The sequence below is a fragment of the Equus caballus genome, chromosome 29, assembly GCF_041296265.1.
Source record: "Equus caballus isolate H_3958 breed thoroughbred chromosome 29, TB-T2T, whole genome shotgun sequence".
NCBI classification, from domain to species: Eukaryota; Metazoa; Chordata; class Mammalia; order Perissodactyla; family Equidae; genus Equus; species Equus caballus.
Window position 1 is genome coordinate 20,248,551 of NC_091712.1, and position 14,190 is coordinate 20,262,740.

The following is a 14,190-nucleotide window of genomic DNA, read 5'->3' on the forward strand; positions in this document are numbered from 1 at the left end:
TCATTCTCCCCAAAGCCCTCCCCCAGTACATAGTTGTATATTGAAGTTGTGGGTCCTTCTAGTTGTGTCATGTGGGACTCTACCTCAGCGTGGCCTGACGAGCAGTGCCATGTCCACGCCCAGGATCCAAGCTCGTGAAACCCTGGGCCACCGAAGCACAGTGCACAAACTTAACCACTTGGCCACGGGGCCAGCCCCTGTGAGCTTCTTTTTTTAATTTAGATATAATTGACATATAACGTTGTATTCGTTTCAGGTATATGACTTAATGATTCAATATTTGTACATACTGTGAAATGATCACCACAATGTCTCAATAGTTCACATCTGTCACCATACATAGTTACGAATTTTTTTTTCTTATGATAAGAACTTTTTGAGATCTACTTTCTTAGAAACTTTCAAATATATGATGCAGTATTGTTAACTATAGTCACCATGCTGTACATTACGTCCCCATGACTTATTTTATAACCGGAAGTTTGTACCTTTTCATCTCCTTTACCCATTTAACCCACTCCCAACCCCCACCTCTGGCAACCACCAATGTGTTCTCTGTATCTATGAGCCCAGTTTTTGTCTGTGTTGTTTTTAGATTTCACATGTAAGTGAGATCATACAGTACTTATTTTTCTCTGTCTGACATTTCACTCAGCATAATGCCCTTAAGGTTCATCCATGTTGTCTCACATGTCTCAAGATTTCATTCTCTTTTATGGCTGAATAATATTCCATTACAAATATATACCACATTTTCTTTATCCATTCATTTATCAATGGAAACTTAGATTGTTTTTATATTTTGGCTATTGTAAATAATGCTGCAGTGAACATGGGGTGCATGTATCTTTTCAAGTTAATATTTTTGTTTTCTTCAGATAAATACTCAGAAGTGAAATTGCTAGATCATATAGTAGTTCTATTTTTAATTTTTTGAGGAACCTCCATACTGTTTTCCATACTTGCTACACCAATTTCCCACCAACAGTGCACAAGGGTTCCCTTCTCTTCAGCTCCTCTGCCCATTTCTTAATTGGATTGTTTGGTTTTTTTGCTATTGAGTTGTATGAGTTCTTTATATATTTTGGATATTAACCCGTTATCAGATATATGATTTGAAAATATTTTCTCTCATTCTGCAGATTGCCTTTTCATTTTGTTGATGGTTTCCTTGCTGTGCAGAAACATTTTAGTTTGATGTAGTCCCACTTGTTTATTTTGCTTTTGTTGCCTTTGCTTTTGGTGTCAGAGCCAAAAAATCATCACCAAAACCAACGTCCAGAAGCTTACTGCGTATGTAAGTTTTACTGCCCAGGAGTTTTATGGTTTCAGGTCTTCATTCAAGTCTTTCATCCATTTTGAGTTCATTTTTGGATATGATATGAGTTCATTTTGGATATGACATTCTGTTGCATGTGGCTGTCCAGTTTTCCCAACACCATTTTTGGAAAAGACTGTCCTTTCCCTGTTGTATATTCTTGGCTCCTTTGTCATAAATTAATTGACTGTATATGTGTGGTTTTATTTCTTGGCTCTCCATTCTGTTCCTTTGATCTATGTGTCTGTTTTTGGGTTTTGGGGTTTTTTTGAGGAAGATCAGCCCTGAGCTAACATCTGCCACCAAACCTCCTCCTTTTGCTGAGGAAGATTGGCCCTGAGCTAACATCCATGCCCATCATCCTCCACTTTACCTGTGGGACGCCTGCCACAGCGTGGCTTGGTAAGCGGCACGCAGGTCCGTGCCCGGGATCCTAAATGAAGCCCAGCACGCAAACTTAACTGCTACTCCGCCGGGCCGGCCCCATGTGTCTGCTTTTACGCCATAAATATTAATTGTAATAAGCGACAGAGACATATAATAAAACATTATTCAGTCTTGAAAAAGTGTGATATAGAGCTATGTTCAATGTAGGGAAAGATATCCACAATCCACAATATTCAGGGTAGTGGTAGTGAGGAAAACAGATTATAAAAAAATAGTAAGAGCCCATTTTATTAAAAAAAAGAAACTACACACAATGCACATGATGCACAGTCACTGTATGTGTGTATATGTATATGTATATATGTAATACACACACACACACACACACGTATAAATATAGTCATGTGCCGCATAACAATGTTTCGGTCAATGAAGGACCTCATATATGATGGTGGTCACATGAGATTAGTACCATATAACCTGATGTGTAACAGATTATATCATCTAGGTTTGTGTAAGTACATTCTATGATGTTTACACAAGACGAAATTGCCTAACAACATATTTTTCAGAACGTATCCCCAGTAAATATATCCATTGGTATGCATACATGTATATAGAAGGAGAAAGAAGAATATCCCCAAAATGTTGCGTTGTGGAGTTATGAATGATTTTTATTTTCTTTTAAGTTTTTATATTTTCTGTTCCTTAAAAAATGTGTATTGTATTTAATTTCAAAAAGAAGTTACTTAAAAGACTTTTTTCAATTTTGGAAAAAATCTTGAAGCATTTAGTAGATAAGATCAGCTTTCTGGAGAACTGGCCCAGTCTCCGGGGGCCAGATTGCTGAGATGATTCCAGAGCAGAGATTCCCAGTGAGTGACTAGAGAGTAGTCTCAATAAGCACAAGCCTCATCTTAACCAATTGTATTAGTAGTAAATAAGTGGGAAATTGGCTAAAGTGTAAAATGATTCAATTGCATTTTACTTTATCTAAAAAAAGTGCATATTCATAAAATGGAAATTGTTTTTACAGTCTTCGCAGGGGATACCCAAAAGTAAATGTTTAGTGGAGTTTATTGGATATTTTCTGTATTAGTCAAGCTAGGTTAACTGCTATAACAAACAACCTTGAAATCTCCGTGACTAAACACAGCAGAGATTTATTTTCCTCTCACGTTGGGAGTCCATTGACAGCGAGGGGTGTGTCCCCACCTAGTCAGTCATAAAGCCAGGCTTCCCAACAGCACTTCCACCGCAAGACCTCTGCATCCTGCCAGAGGATGACATGGGAAGAGAGAGCCAGTGTGGGAGTGGGAGGTTTAGGGGCCGGGCCTGGAAGTGGCCCACATCATTTTTGTTTCTATCCCATTAACCAGAACCAGTCACATGGCTCCACCTAGATGCAAGGCCTGTGGGAAAAGCAGCCTTCCTGTGTGTCGAGGAGGAAAACTAACTGGTTTAGGGAACCTGTGGTGCTGTTTCTGCCAACTGTTCAGGGAAGAAATTTCCTGAATCTGGCAGATTCCCTCTTTTAGTTACTCTTACATGGTTCGAGGGTAGATCTTCAGCTTCACGATATCCTCTATAAACTATCGCTCAAGAAAATCTTTCTCTCATTGCTCTAAACAACTTTCTAAAAAATAATTTAGTGTCCTACGTATCTTGATACCCAAAAGGAATCAGATGATGCTAGGATTTCTATCTCTAGAAAGGAATTGGTTACTTCTTTCTCATGCCCCTACTGTTTAAATAAATTTTCTTTCTGGTTTATGTATCTGTAAATTTTGAGATTGAGTTCACTCTCAAAATAGAGTTTCTGGACCTGGAAGGCTGTAGGTGGGGCCTGAAACATGGTGGCCACATGAAGATTCTGCTCTCACGGGTCTCTGTCTGCCTCCTTAGTGTCATCTAATTCAAACCACAAAGTGGAGCATCCAAGTGCAGCGGGCTGGAGCACATCCAGAAGGCAAAGGAGTAAATCCAGATAATTAAGGCGGGATCAAAACTAAAACCAGGAACCTGAGATCTGGAAGCCAGGAAAAAGAGGCTTTTTAGTATCCAGGTAAAGCAAAAATGGGGCAACATATTTAGGCAGCTACCTTTTAAGGCAGGGGCGTCTCACATGCTAGGACTTACTCTGAGAATGTGGAAGAGACTGACTTTGCAAAGGAAGATGAACTGGATCCACCCAACTAGGGGAAGTGGTGAGGAGGGTGGGAGGCCAACAGCTGGGGATGGAGGCAGAGAAGGGGGAACTGCCACTTCCTCTGATTCTAGGAGCTTTCCAGTTCACACCAAAGTAAATCTATGTCTGTCTCCTGTGAATGCTAATTTCTGCTCTACTGTCATCTAGGCAGATGTCATAAGTATTTAGTTAGCCAGAGGAATTAACAAACTTCCTGAGAATTAGCTCTTCTGTTCACCAAATTTACTCATACGAAATCCTTCAGGCTCCAGTATTTAACTTCCATCAGCCCCAGAGCTGAGCCTAGTGGAGAAGAGAGAGCCTAAAACAGGACCTTTTTTATTCATTGAGTTTTGATTCAAGATCCCTTTAAAATTTAGGATATATGACTTTCTCTTAAGGCACATACTTTCGAGCTTGAAATGGTTAATTGGGAATGAGTACAACTGATAGTGCTATACCCAGGAGAGGCTATGAATCCACATTTCTGCCTCAGGAAACCCACGTTCAGCACTTTCGCTGAAGACAGTGCCTCTAACACTGAGTTCTTAGCCCACAGGCAGAACTGACTAAACAATTTTCGAAACCCAATGCAAAATAAAAATATAGTGCCCCTTATTTAAAAACGGTTAAGACACTCAAGATGCCGACAACAGAGTACTAAACAAGCATGAAGCTTCTCTAAGTATGCGACTGTGAGCGACTACATAGGTCATAAGCCCGGTAAGCCAATCCTGCCCACAGGTTATCTTCAAATTTTACAGGTTCAAACTAAATGCAATGTTCCTTCCTTGGACATAGTTTTTCCTCTTGTGCTTATCATCTTTAACGGTGCCACTTTCTACCTAGGCAAAAAGCTTGGGATCATCTCAGATTCCTCTCTCTCTCTCTCACCCCACCATCCAATTAGTGACTATTTCTATTAATTTTACCTGAAGAACTTTCTTTTTCAGTAAATCTTCTCATCCTCATCCCTATCCCATTTCAAACTCTCATTCTCTCTCACTCACATCTAACTGCCTGAATCTATCCTCCAGAATGAGCTCTCTAAATTGCTAATCTGACCACATCATTGCCCTACTCAAAAAGCTTCAAAACCTCCTTAGAACCTGCAAAATAAAACCCAAATGACTTAGCGTGGCACATGTCATTCTCTGTAAGCTGGCCCCTCTCTCCTGCCTAAGCATTGCCTGCCTCATATTTGATGCTCCAATAATGCTAAACTACTTATGGTTCCCACACACTCTGTGCTGGGTCATGCCACTGTGCCCTCTTATGCTGTTCCTTCCATCAGAAATACTCTTTCCCGGCTTCCTTATATTACCTCCTGTGGTAAGCCGAATATGGCCCCCAGAGTATCTAAGTGCTAAGACTTTGCAGATGTGATTAAGTTATGGATCTTGAGATGGGCAAATTATCCTTGATTATCTGGGTGGTCACTAAATGCAATCACATAAAAGGGAAGTAGAGGATTTTACAACACAGAGAAAAGGTGATGTGAAGATGTAGCAGAGAGAGAGATTTGAAGATGCTCTGACGCTGTCCCTGGAGAGGGAGGAAGGGGCCACGAGGCAGGGAATGCAGCTCTAGGAGCTGGCAAAGGCAAGGATGGATTCTCCCCTAGCGCAGCCTTCCGACACCTTGGTTTTGGTCAGTAAAAGCTGTTTCAGATTTCTGACCTTCAGAACTGTAAGAGAATAAATGTGTATCACTTTAGGTGCTGTTATTTGTTACACAACCATAGGAGAACTGATACACCTCCCTCCAAAGGCCCCCTCGCCCCCCACCCCCCCGCTGTGAGTGTCCTTCCTCTGTGCACCGATCGCAGCTACGGCGTACTTCTATTCCATTGTACTGATTGTACATCTCTAATGTCCCCATTAGGTCATATGCTTCTGGAAGGCAGGGACCATGTATTGTTTCTCTTTATATCTCTGGCACCTAGCCCAGTGCCTGGGACATAACAGGCACCTCATAAATATTTATTGAGTTGAACCTCCCCAAAGGGTGAAAAGTAGAGCAAGGAGAGTGTTGAGGGAGCAAAAATCTACTTTCAGTTCGAGAAGTTACTCTTCCCATGATCACAATTTTCATTGCTCCAGGATGGGCAGAACCCAACAGAATGGAGCAGGTTGTGCAGAAAACAGAGCAGTCAGATTCTAAACAACCAGAGGACAGGCCCCCTCCAATACAAAGAGAGAACTGTTCCAGAGTAAGATGACTATTTAAACACATTTTGGTAGAGCATTTTATAGAGAGCAGTGTCCTTGGGACAGCGTTGGAATAGCACTGATAAAGTCCACGTCAACTGCAATTTTTGAGAAATCGCATAGGCAGTAACATCCCCACACAGAGTCACTAAGGAACATTCAGAGAAGCATCAGCCAAACTTAGAAAAAAGCAGGCAAAGGATTTTGGTCTAGAGGAAAAACTCTGCTCTTAGCCATACTGTCTAAGGGTTTCCAGTGGCTCCCTAGTGAGACAGAACTGGAAACTTATATCCCAGTCCCACTGCCTGCTAGATACAGGTAGATATGTAAATTTCTGCTTGTTTCTTGTATAGTAAAAATTATGCTTGTTACTACATGATTTAATGTAAGAATCACTTATGATCAACCTATCTTTTGTTACCTTTGTAAATCCTAGAGCTAATGAACACCGTGAGATATTAGTATTGAAATTTATCTAGCCTGGATGGACCCTCACTGCTGCCATCGGTAATCTGGTGACCACGGTGAGTAAATACAGTACGCAACTCCCCTTCCAGAATGGTGCTTTAACAAGGCTAATCTCTGCCTGGGTGGGCTTCATATTGCCAACATGCAACTCAGAAGAGCTACATAATTCTCAGGTGTGATATGACCCAAAGTATAATTCACTGTTTACAAGGCAAATGTGGAAATGATGGGAAAATTCTCAACCTCGTAAAGTTGCCAGACTAACTAAGAAAACTCTAGTCTTACAAAAGTTAAAGAAAAGGGCAACACTAATAAACGAAGCTCGGATCACCACGCCACAGCAATAAACAGCACAGCAAACGCGGTATGTCTAAGAACTGGTGTTGGTCCTTTCTCTTCCCGGGGGGGCTGTCTCTTAACATGGCACGCCTCTCTCGCCATCCACCACTTCTCTAGTTAAAACCAAATCAAAGTTACCTTCTCGAGGAAGTGGACTCCCATTAAGTGGGTTAAGGCCGTAAAAATCCATTGCAGAAACAGGACTGACAACAATGCCCATTGCTGCACAGATTTAAAAAACAATTATTCAGATAGAAGTGGAAAACCAGGAAGAGAATTGTGCTAATTTTAATTAAGAGTCCTTGTTCCCAAATAAGGAGCCCTTACTTCAGCCTTGGTGAGCTCGCTAAGGTGCCCAATATGCTGCAGACACTCAGCAAGAATTAAATTACCATCTCAAGACATCGAAGGGAAAATGCATTTTTAGACACAAGAGAACACAGCTGTGTTTGGGGTCTGTTGACTGTCTCGAGTTATTTTGAAAGTGTTTTGTTTTGGTAACACATTTGGCAACTTCTCTTCCCCTTCATTTTTATACCCATGTGTATTGAAGGGAGAATTTAATCCATATGTTCCGGATTCAATTATACTTGGCTCATCCTAGTGTTGCTTTGTAAAAGCGATTTGAATGCCAAGAATCTTGCAAATTTCCTAACAAACTCTGAGGCTTTCGGTTTTTTCCAAGAACTAGGAAATTTACTTTTGTTCATCCAAAATTCTGAGTATTTTTTTGTTAAGAAACACATGGGTTTTCACTTATCACTGTATTAGTATTTAGTTATAACTTAGGATGATGAGTGGCAAAATGATGACTTGAGTAAAACTGCACTAAATGTTGCTTATTTGGTATTTCTGTTATATAACTGTCCAAAAAGACATTGACCTCGAAATTAAATCATTGCAGGAATTATTAATTAAACTCTTGAAAGTTCTCTTCTTGGTCCAATTCAATTAAAAATATTGCGCACAGGGGGCCATCCCAGTGGCATAGTGGTTAAGTTCACGTGCTCCACCTTGGCGGCCTGGAATTCGCAGGTATGGATCCTGGGCACGGATCTACACACCACTCATGAAGCCATGCTGTCATGGCATCCCACATACAAAATAGAGGAAGATTGGCACAGATGTTAGCTCAGCGACAATCTTCCTCAGCAAAAAGAGGAGGATTGGCAACAGATGCTAGCTCAGGACCAATCCTTCTCACACATACACACACACAAAATATATATAGAGAGAGAGAGAGCGCGCATCAAGAAAGTGCAGATCACTCTGCTCTCATAGCAGATGGTTTCTGGAATGTCTGCCCCATTCCCAAATTAAGTGCCCCTACCAGCCTACCCCTTGCAATTCACAAGGAGGCCTTTTGGCATCGTGCATGATTATGGGACTGGGTGGGCACTTAACTCAGAGGGGGCCTGCCAGAGTCTCTCCTGTTGACAATTTGAATTGAGAGAATGAGACAGAGGGAGAGAAAGAGAGAGAGAGGCAGAGAGAGAGGCAGAGAAAGGAGAGGGAGAAGCAGGAGGAGGAAAAAAGGAGAAGAGAGAGATTGGTTTAGTCTATTTGTGTGACTTGTACCTGTACCATATAAACTGAGGAGCTGAGAGTGGCATTTTCTGCCATAGGATCTGTGGCACAGAGTACGCTAGCAAGGCAGCACACAAAGACAGAATGAACTAGAAAATCAATGTATATATTTAATGTGTTATTTTCCTCTGCAATCTGTTACAATCAGTGCATTCTAGGATCTGAGAAATACAGTATGCTTTATTATACCCTGATGGAATCAACAGAGAGATACTACTTTTCTCTTAAGGAAATGAGGAGAAAGGATGGTCCATATTAATTGTTTTCAATGTGTAAAATAGAATTTGAATAAGGAAATGTTGAGAATATCTTTAAGGATTATTTCCATTTAATTAAGGAGACAAGATATATTACAAAAATTAGAATCCATGCAATTGAGAGAATGACACTCATTTCTAGAAGCCAAAATTATAGAAGTATAAGCAAGCTCAGTTAAGACTACGAAATCTAGTTTCTGCAAAATTAGTTTGTTATTCAAGGGACAAAAAGTTATATTTTTAAAATTTCTATTGCTAGAAAGATCATGAGGAACAAGAGGATGGAGCTCTAGAGAAAAGAAACCTGGCAAGTTAAACTGCTGCAGTTTAATGTTTCTCATGAATTCACCATCATTATAATCCTTATCACCAGGATCATATAGTATTTGTTAAGCCGTCTCGTAAGCAAGCCAATGTATACGTTTAAAAATTTGATATGCTAACAATATGACATATAAAATGGCATATTCACACCTAAATATAAATATAAGTAAATAAAGAAACCATGAATGAAATATATTGTACATATTTTGTCTCTGTCTTTGTCCTGGAGAATGCAGGTGGATTCATTAATAGAAATGGAAGCCCTGGCAGATGAGGATGGAAGTCAGAGAGCCACACTTGAAAGTTCAGATGATCAGTCCCTGATAAATATCACCCCAGAGTCCTAAAAGAATTCACTGGTGTGTTGCCAAACATGTAATAATAAGCTCTGAAAACTCAGAGAGGTTTGAAAAGTACTTAATGGAGGCAAATACTCTAAGTTTTTTTTCAAGAGGAGAAAGATTCCAGAAATTTAAAACCAATGAGCTTACCCTCAAATCCTGGAAAAATTATGGAACAGGTTGTTAAAGAGTCCATCTGTGAAACTAAGTAGAGGGAGGAGTATGCTACAGCCACTACGGAAAGCAATTCAGATGTTCCTCAAAAAATTGAAAATAGAACTACCATACGAGCCAGCCAAGGGAAACAAAAACACTAGCTTGAAAAGATACGTGCACCCTCGTGTTCATTGCAGCATTATTTACAATAGCCAAGACATGGAAGTAACCTATGTGTCCACTGATAGATAAAGAAAATGTGGCATATATATACAATGGAATATGATTCAGCCATAAAAAAGAATGAAATCTGGCCATGCGCAACAACGTGGATAGACCTTGAGAGCATTATGCTAAACGAAATAAGTCAGACAGAGAAAGACAAATACTGTATGATCTCACTTACATGTGGACTCACAAAACAAAACAAAACAAAAACCTAACTCATAAATACAAAGAACAGATTGATGGTTGCCAGAGGCAGGGCATGGGGGTTTGGCAGCAGATGTTAGCTCAGGGCTAATCTTCTTCAAAAAAAAAAAAAAAAAAAAAAAGCATGAGGGAAATCTTCAGATACTTAAAGGCCTCACATGGAAGAGGGATTGAATTTATTTTGTAGAAATCCAGAAGGCCGACAGAGGACACAGCCTAGAAGTGTTGTAAAAGCCAGCATTTATTGAGAGTTTACTGTAAGCCAGACACCATGCTAATTATATTTATCATCTCATTAAATGCTTCAAAAACTGATAAAGTATCTGCTATTATTACCCTCATTTTACAGATGAGAAAAATGAGGACTGGGGAAGTTAAATGGCTTACCCAAGGTCAAAGTAGTGAACGGCAGAGCCATAGTTTGAACACAGAGGGACTGAGCCCAAAGTCCATCTCCTGTGTGGAGGGAATTGTGAGAAAATGAACTTGCAATCACAGAAGTATTGAAACAGGCTGCCCAGCGGCGCTGTAACCCAGAAACTATTTCTGTCCTTCAGAGGGACACCAATGTACATTGTCTCCAAACATATTTTTCCAACTCTGAGAATTATGAATTTGAAAGTCTGTAAGAACATGTTCCAAGAAGTTACCAGTATTTAACAATGATTCTTGGGATTATAGGTGACTTTTACGTTTTATTTAGACTTTTCTGTACTTGGTAAATTGTTTTTACAGTGAGCATAAATTACTGTTATAGTTAGAAAGAAACACTTAAGCTGTTTCCTACTGAGGAAAGGAAAAGGATCTACAAATGTGTGTACAAAAATGTGAACAAATGATTTCTATATGGTTCAAAGGGTATAAAACAGGATTTACATTCCTTCAGAAATTAGAAAACTTTTCAGAATGTGATTTTTTTCTGAAAACTCTTAATGATCTTATATAATTTTCCCTTTACAGTGAGTAAAAAAAAAGTCATCGTATTGAAGAATCAAGACTCAAGGGGTGCATAAGAAAAAGTTTATTCTCCATTCCTGTCTCCCCTCCCCCCCCCCCCACACCTGCTCACACTCATTCTGTGGAGTTATTTGTGGGTCCTTCAGAGTCCTCCCCATCTCACTGGGCATCTCTCAACAGCCGTTCTCTTAGATTCAAGCAAAAACAGTTCCAACCTCCTTCTGCTGAGTTCTCCTGGCCCCTCCAGGCCGCAGGATTGTCCCCGAGGATTTAAGACAGCCCCGGGCGCAGCTCTCTCCTCTGTGGCCCACATCAGGCCCGTAGGAAACGCTCCCCTCTCATCCGCCACTAGAGGGCGCGCGGTCACTTCCCAAACAAACATGTCCCCGCCGCCGTGGGAAGTTTCAGCCACGCAGTTTCCTGCAGAACGTTTTTGAAGCACACATCAGAGGCCGTCTGCAAGAAGCAATTATCAAGCTCCCATCTGGTGGAGGGACGGTTCACAGCACATCAGTCATACTCTATTGAGAAATCTTGTCTGATCTCCGATCGCAAATATTTTGTACAGGGTGAGATCTGGGTTAAGGGTAACAAAACTAGTTTTAAACATCTGCGTTGTAAGTTCTGGCTGGGTGGCCTAGCACCTCACTTTGGGAAGTGGAAGCCGTTAACACATCGTCTAGGGGGCTCTGCGTAAACAAAGACTGCACATGAACTGTTACGTGAGGACTCACATACCTAGGATCTTACCAGTGTTTGTCGTTATACTTGAGGAAAGAGGGAAAGGAAGGAGGGGAGGGTGAGACGGAGAACAGAAAGGACATTTCATTTTCCTAAGCATTTGTTATGTTCCTGCTGCTGTGCCAAGCCCTTTGAAATATGCATATTTGGGGTGTTATTATCCTGGAGTTTACAAGCGGGTTTACAACAGAAGCTCATGGAGGTGAAGGAACTTGCCTGAGGTTACACAGCTCGGAGGTGTGGGGGTCCTGGGTCTAGCTGACTCCATACGCCATGTTTGTTCATAATTACACTTTTGTTCATGACTATGCATGATCATTACTGATACACGTGGTAAACCAGTGACCTATATTTTTTACATAAATAAAAGACCAGAATATTTGGAAATTTAAAAGGAGGTGGGCCTCCTTTTAAAAAGAAAAGCTGGATGGACTGTTGATCACTTCTGTCCTGTTGCCGGAAGCCTGTAGTTAGGCTGTTCTTATCATGCGGTGTTCCTCAAAAATCCTCTGCCCCAGAATCACCCAGAACTTGTCACAAATGCAGCTCCCTGAACTGACTCTTGTGTTAGTTTGCTGTTGCTGCTGTAACAAGTTACCACAAACCTAGTGACTTAAAACAACAAAGTTACAATTAGAAGCCTAAAGCAGGGGTGCACGATTTCTGGACAGTCTAGGGAGAATCTGTTTCCTCGCCTTTGCCAACTGCTAGAGGCCACCAGCATTCTTTGGTTCGTGGCCACATCATTCCGTCCTCTGCTTCTGCCATCACAGCTCCTGCTCCGACTCTGAAACGCCTGCCTCCCTCTTTCACTTACGAAGACCCTTGCGAGTATATTGGGCCCACCCCCATAATGCAGGAAAATCTCAACTCAAGATCCTTAACTTAATGACATCTACAAAGTCCCTTCTGACATGTAAGGGAACATATTCCGAGGTTTGGGGGATTAGCACGTGGACATCTTGGGAGGCCATTATTCTGCCTACTATGATGCCCTAGGTTCCTATTCGGAAGTTTGATGTGGGACCCAGGAATCTTTGTATCTGACAAGCCCCCGGCCGTTCCTGCACTCAGGTTTGAGAACCATTACCGTAAATGCATACATACCCTGTTTGTAAAGGCAAGCATCCTAGGAGATCTGATATCTTCGCCAACAACCTATTTTAAATCTAAATTTGTTCTGTCAAAATTAACATTTCCAAGATTTTAAAGTATGGCTTTTGCCCTAATTCAATATTCTAATGTCAAATTATTTGACAGTATTTTAAAATTTCTTCTTATTTTGTTTTCAATCCACTAAGCAGTCTACCTTCCTTCTTAAGTAGGCTTCCAGTATTTATCTTATTTTCTCCTTACCAATATTTTTATCATAAGCTGTAAGCATTGAATGCAGGATTCCGTACTAAGATTTTGCAATAGACCTTAATTATTTACAATATTGTGGTTAAGAGTATCAATTTTATAACCAACTAGTCTTGGTTCAAATTCCAGATCTGCCATTTCCAAGCTGTATAACTTGGATAAATATGTAACCTCTCTGTGTCTAGATTTTCTCACCTGCAAAGTGAGGGTGATAATAGTCCTTGTCTCTTAAGATTGTTGTGGGGATTAAATGAGTTAATATATGCAAAGTACTTAGACTAGCACCTACCACATGGTCCATACTCAATAAATGTTAGCTATTATTCTTGAATAATAATATGGTTCACCATATTGCATCTCTTTGTATATTAGTGCTGTGCTTTTAAGGGTTAGTGTACACCCCCACATTTTTGTCTTCATTGGTAGTCAAGGAGAGAGAATATGTAGCACATGTAGCCTGTGATTTGGGGGGACTACCTTGCTTTCTCTGTGGGACCTTGTTTGCCTGACTTGGGCCTCAGTGGGAATGACTTAAGTGGTCTTAAAGACTTGGGAGAGAAGGGTGTGGTCAGTCGGGAAGGACTCTCTTGCTGAAGGGAGGAAGGGGAGGGGGTGAGACATTGGTCTCTCTCAGTTGCAGGTCAGAGATCAGAGTCATTACACCCTGTCAGTGGGAGGGCAAGAGGGACTCTCAACAAGGTTCTCGTATCTATCAGGGTCCTAGCAGGAAGAGATGGAGCATTCAAACTGGGATAATTTTAGGACTATTTAACAAAGGGATGAAGGTGGAGAGGAGTAGGGTGTCCTGGGACCAGTAACAGCAGGAGTGCTGTTGTCCTTCAGCCTGAAGGGGCATGGGGAGGGAGCAGAAATGGAGCCCCCTGTGAAGGAGGCCGTGGGGCAGAATGGGGTGCAGTCTGCCCTGAGCCACCTCTAGGGAGGAAGTGGGGGGAAAAAAATGCTAACCTCATTCTCTTCCCTCTGATCTCCTGCTAGGGTCCTCATTGGCCAAACCCAGCTAGAAGCCAGAAGACATCTGTGTAGTGTCCACAGGTCAGCCCCCAGTGGCTCAGAGCAAGGCTGAGAAGGGTGGAGATAGGTCTGGAGGGGCAAATGGAAGATC

General features: G+C 41.2%; 1 long non-coding RNA gene across 2 annotated transcripts in view; it reads left to right on the forward strand.

Annotated features, from left to right (window-relative positions):
- The window catches only part of LOC100146568 (uncharacterized), a 37,810-nt gene extending 25,711 nt beyond the window's left edge, over positions 1 to 12,099 (forward strand). For both annotated transcript variants that reach the window (XR_011434007.1, XR_011434008.1), the window contains exons 6-8: positions 3,611 to 3,770; positions 6,540 to 6,627; positions 10,968 to 12,099. This is a non-coding gene — a long non-coding RNA (uncharacterized lncRNA). The remainder of the gene's footprint in view (positions 1 to 3,610; positions 3,771 to 6,539; positions 6,628 to 10,967) is intronic.
- The last annotated feature ends 2,091 nt before the right edge of the window (positions 12,100 to 14,190 follow it).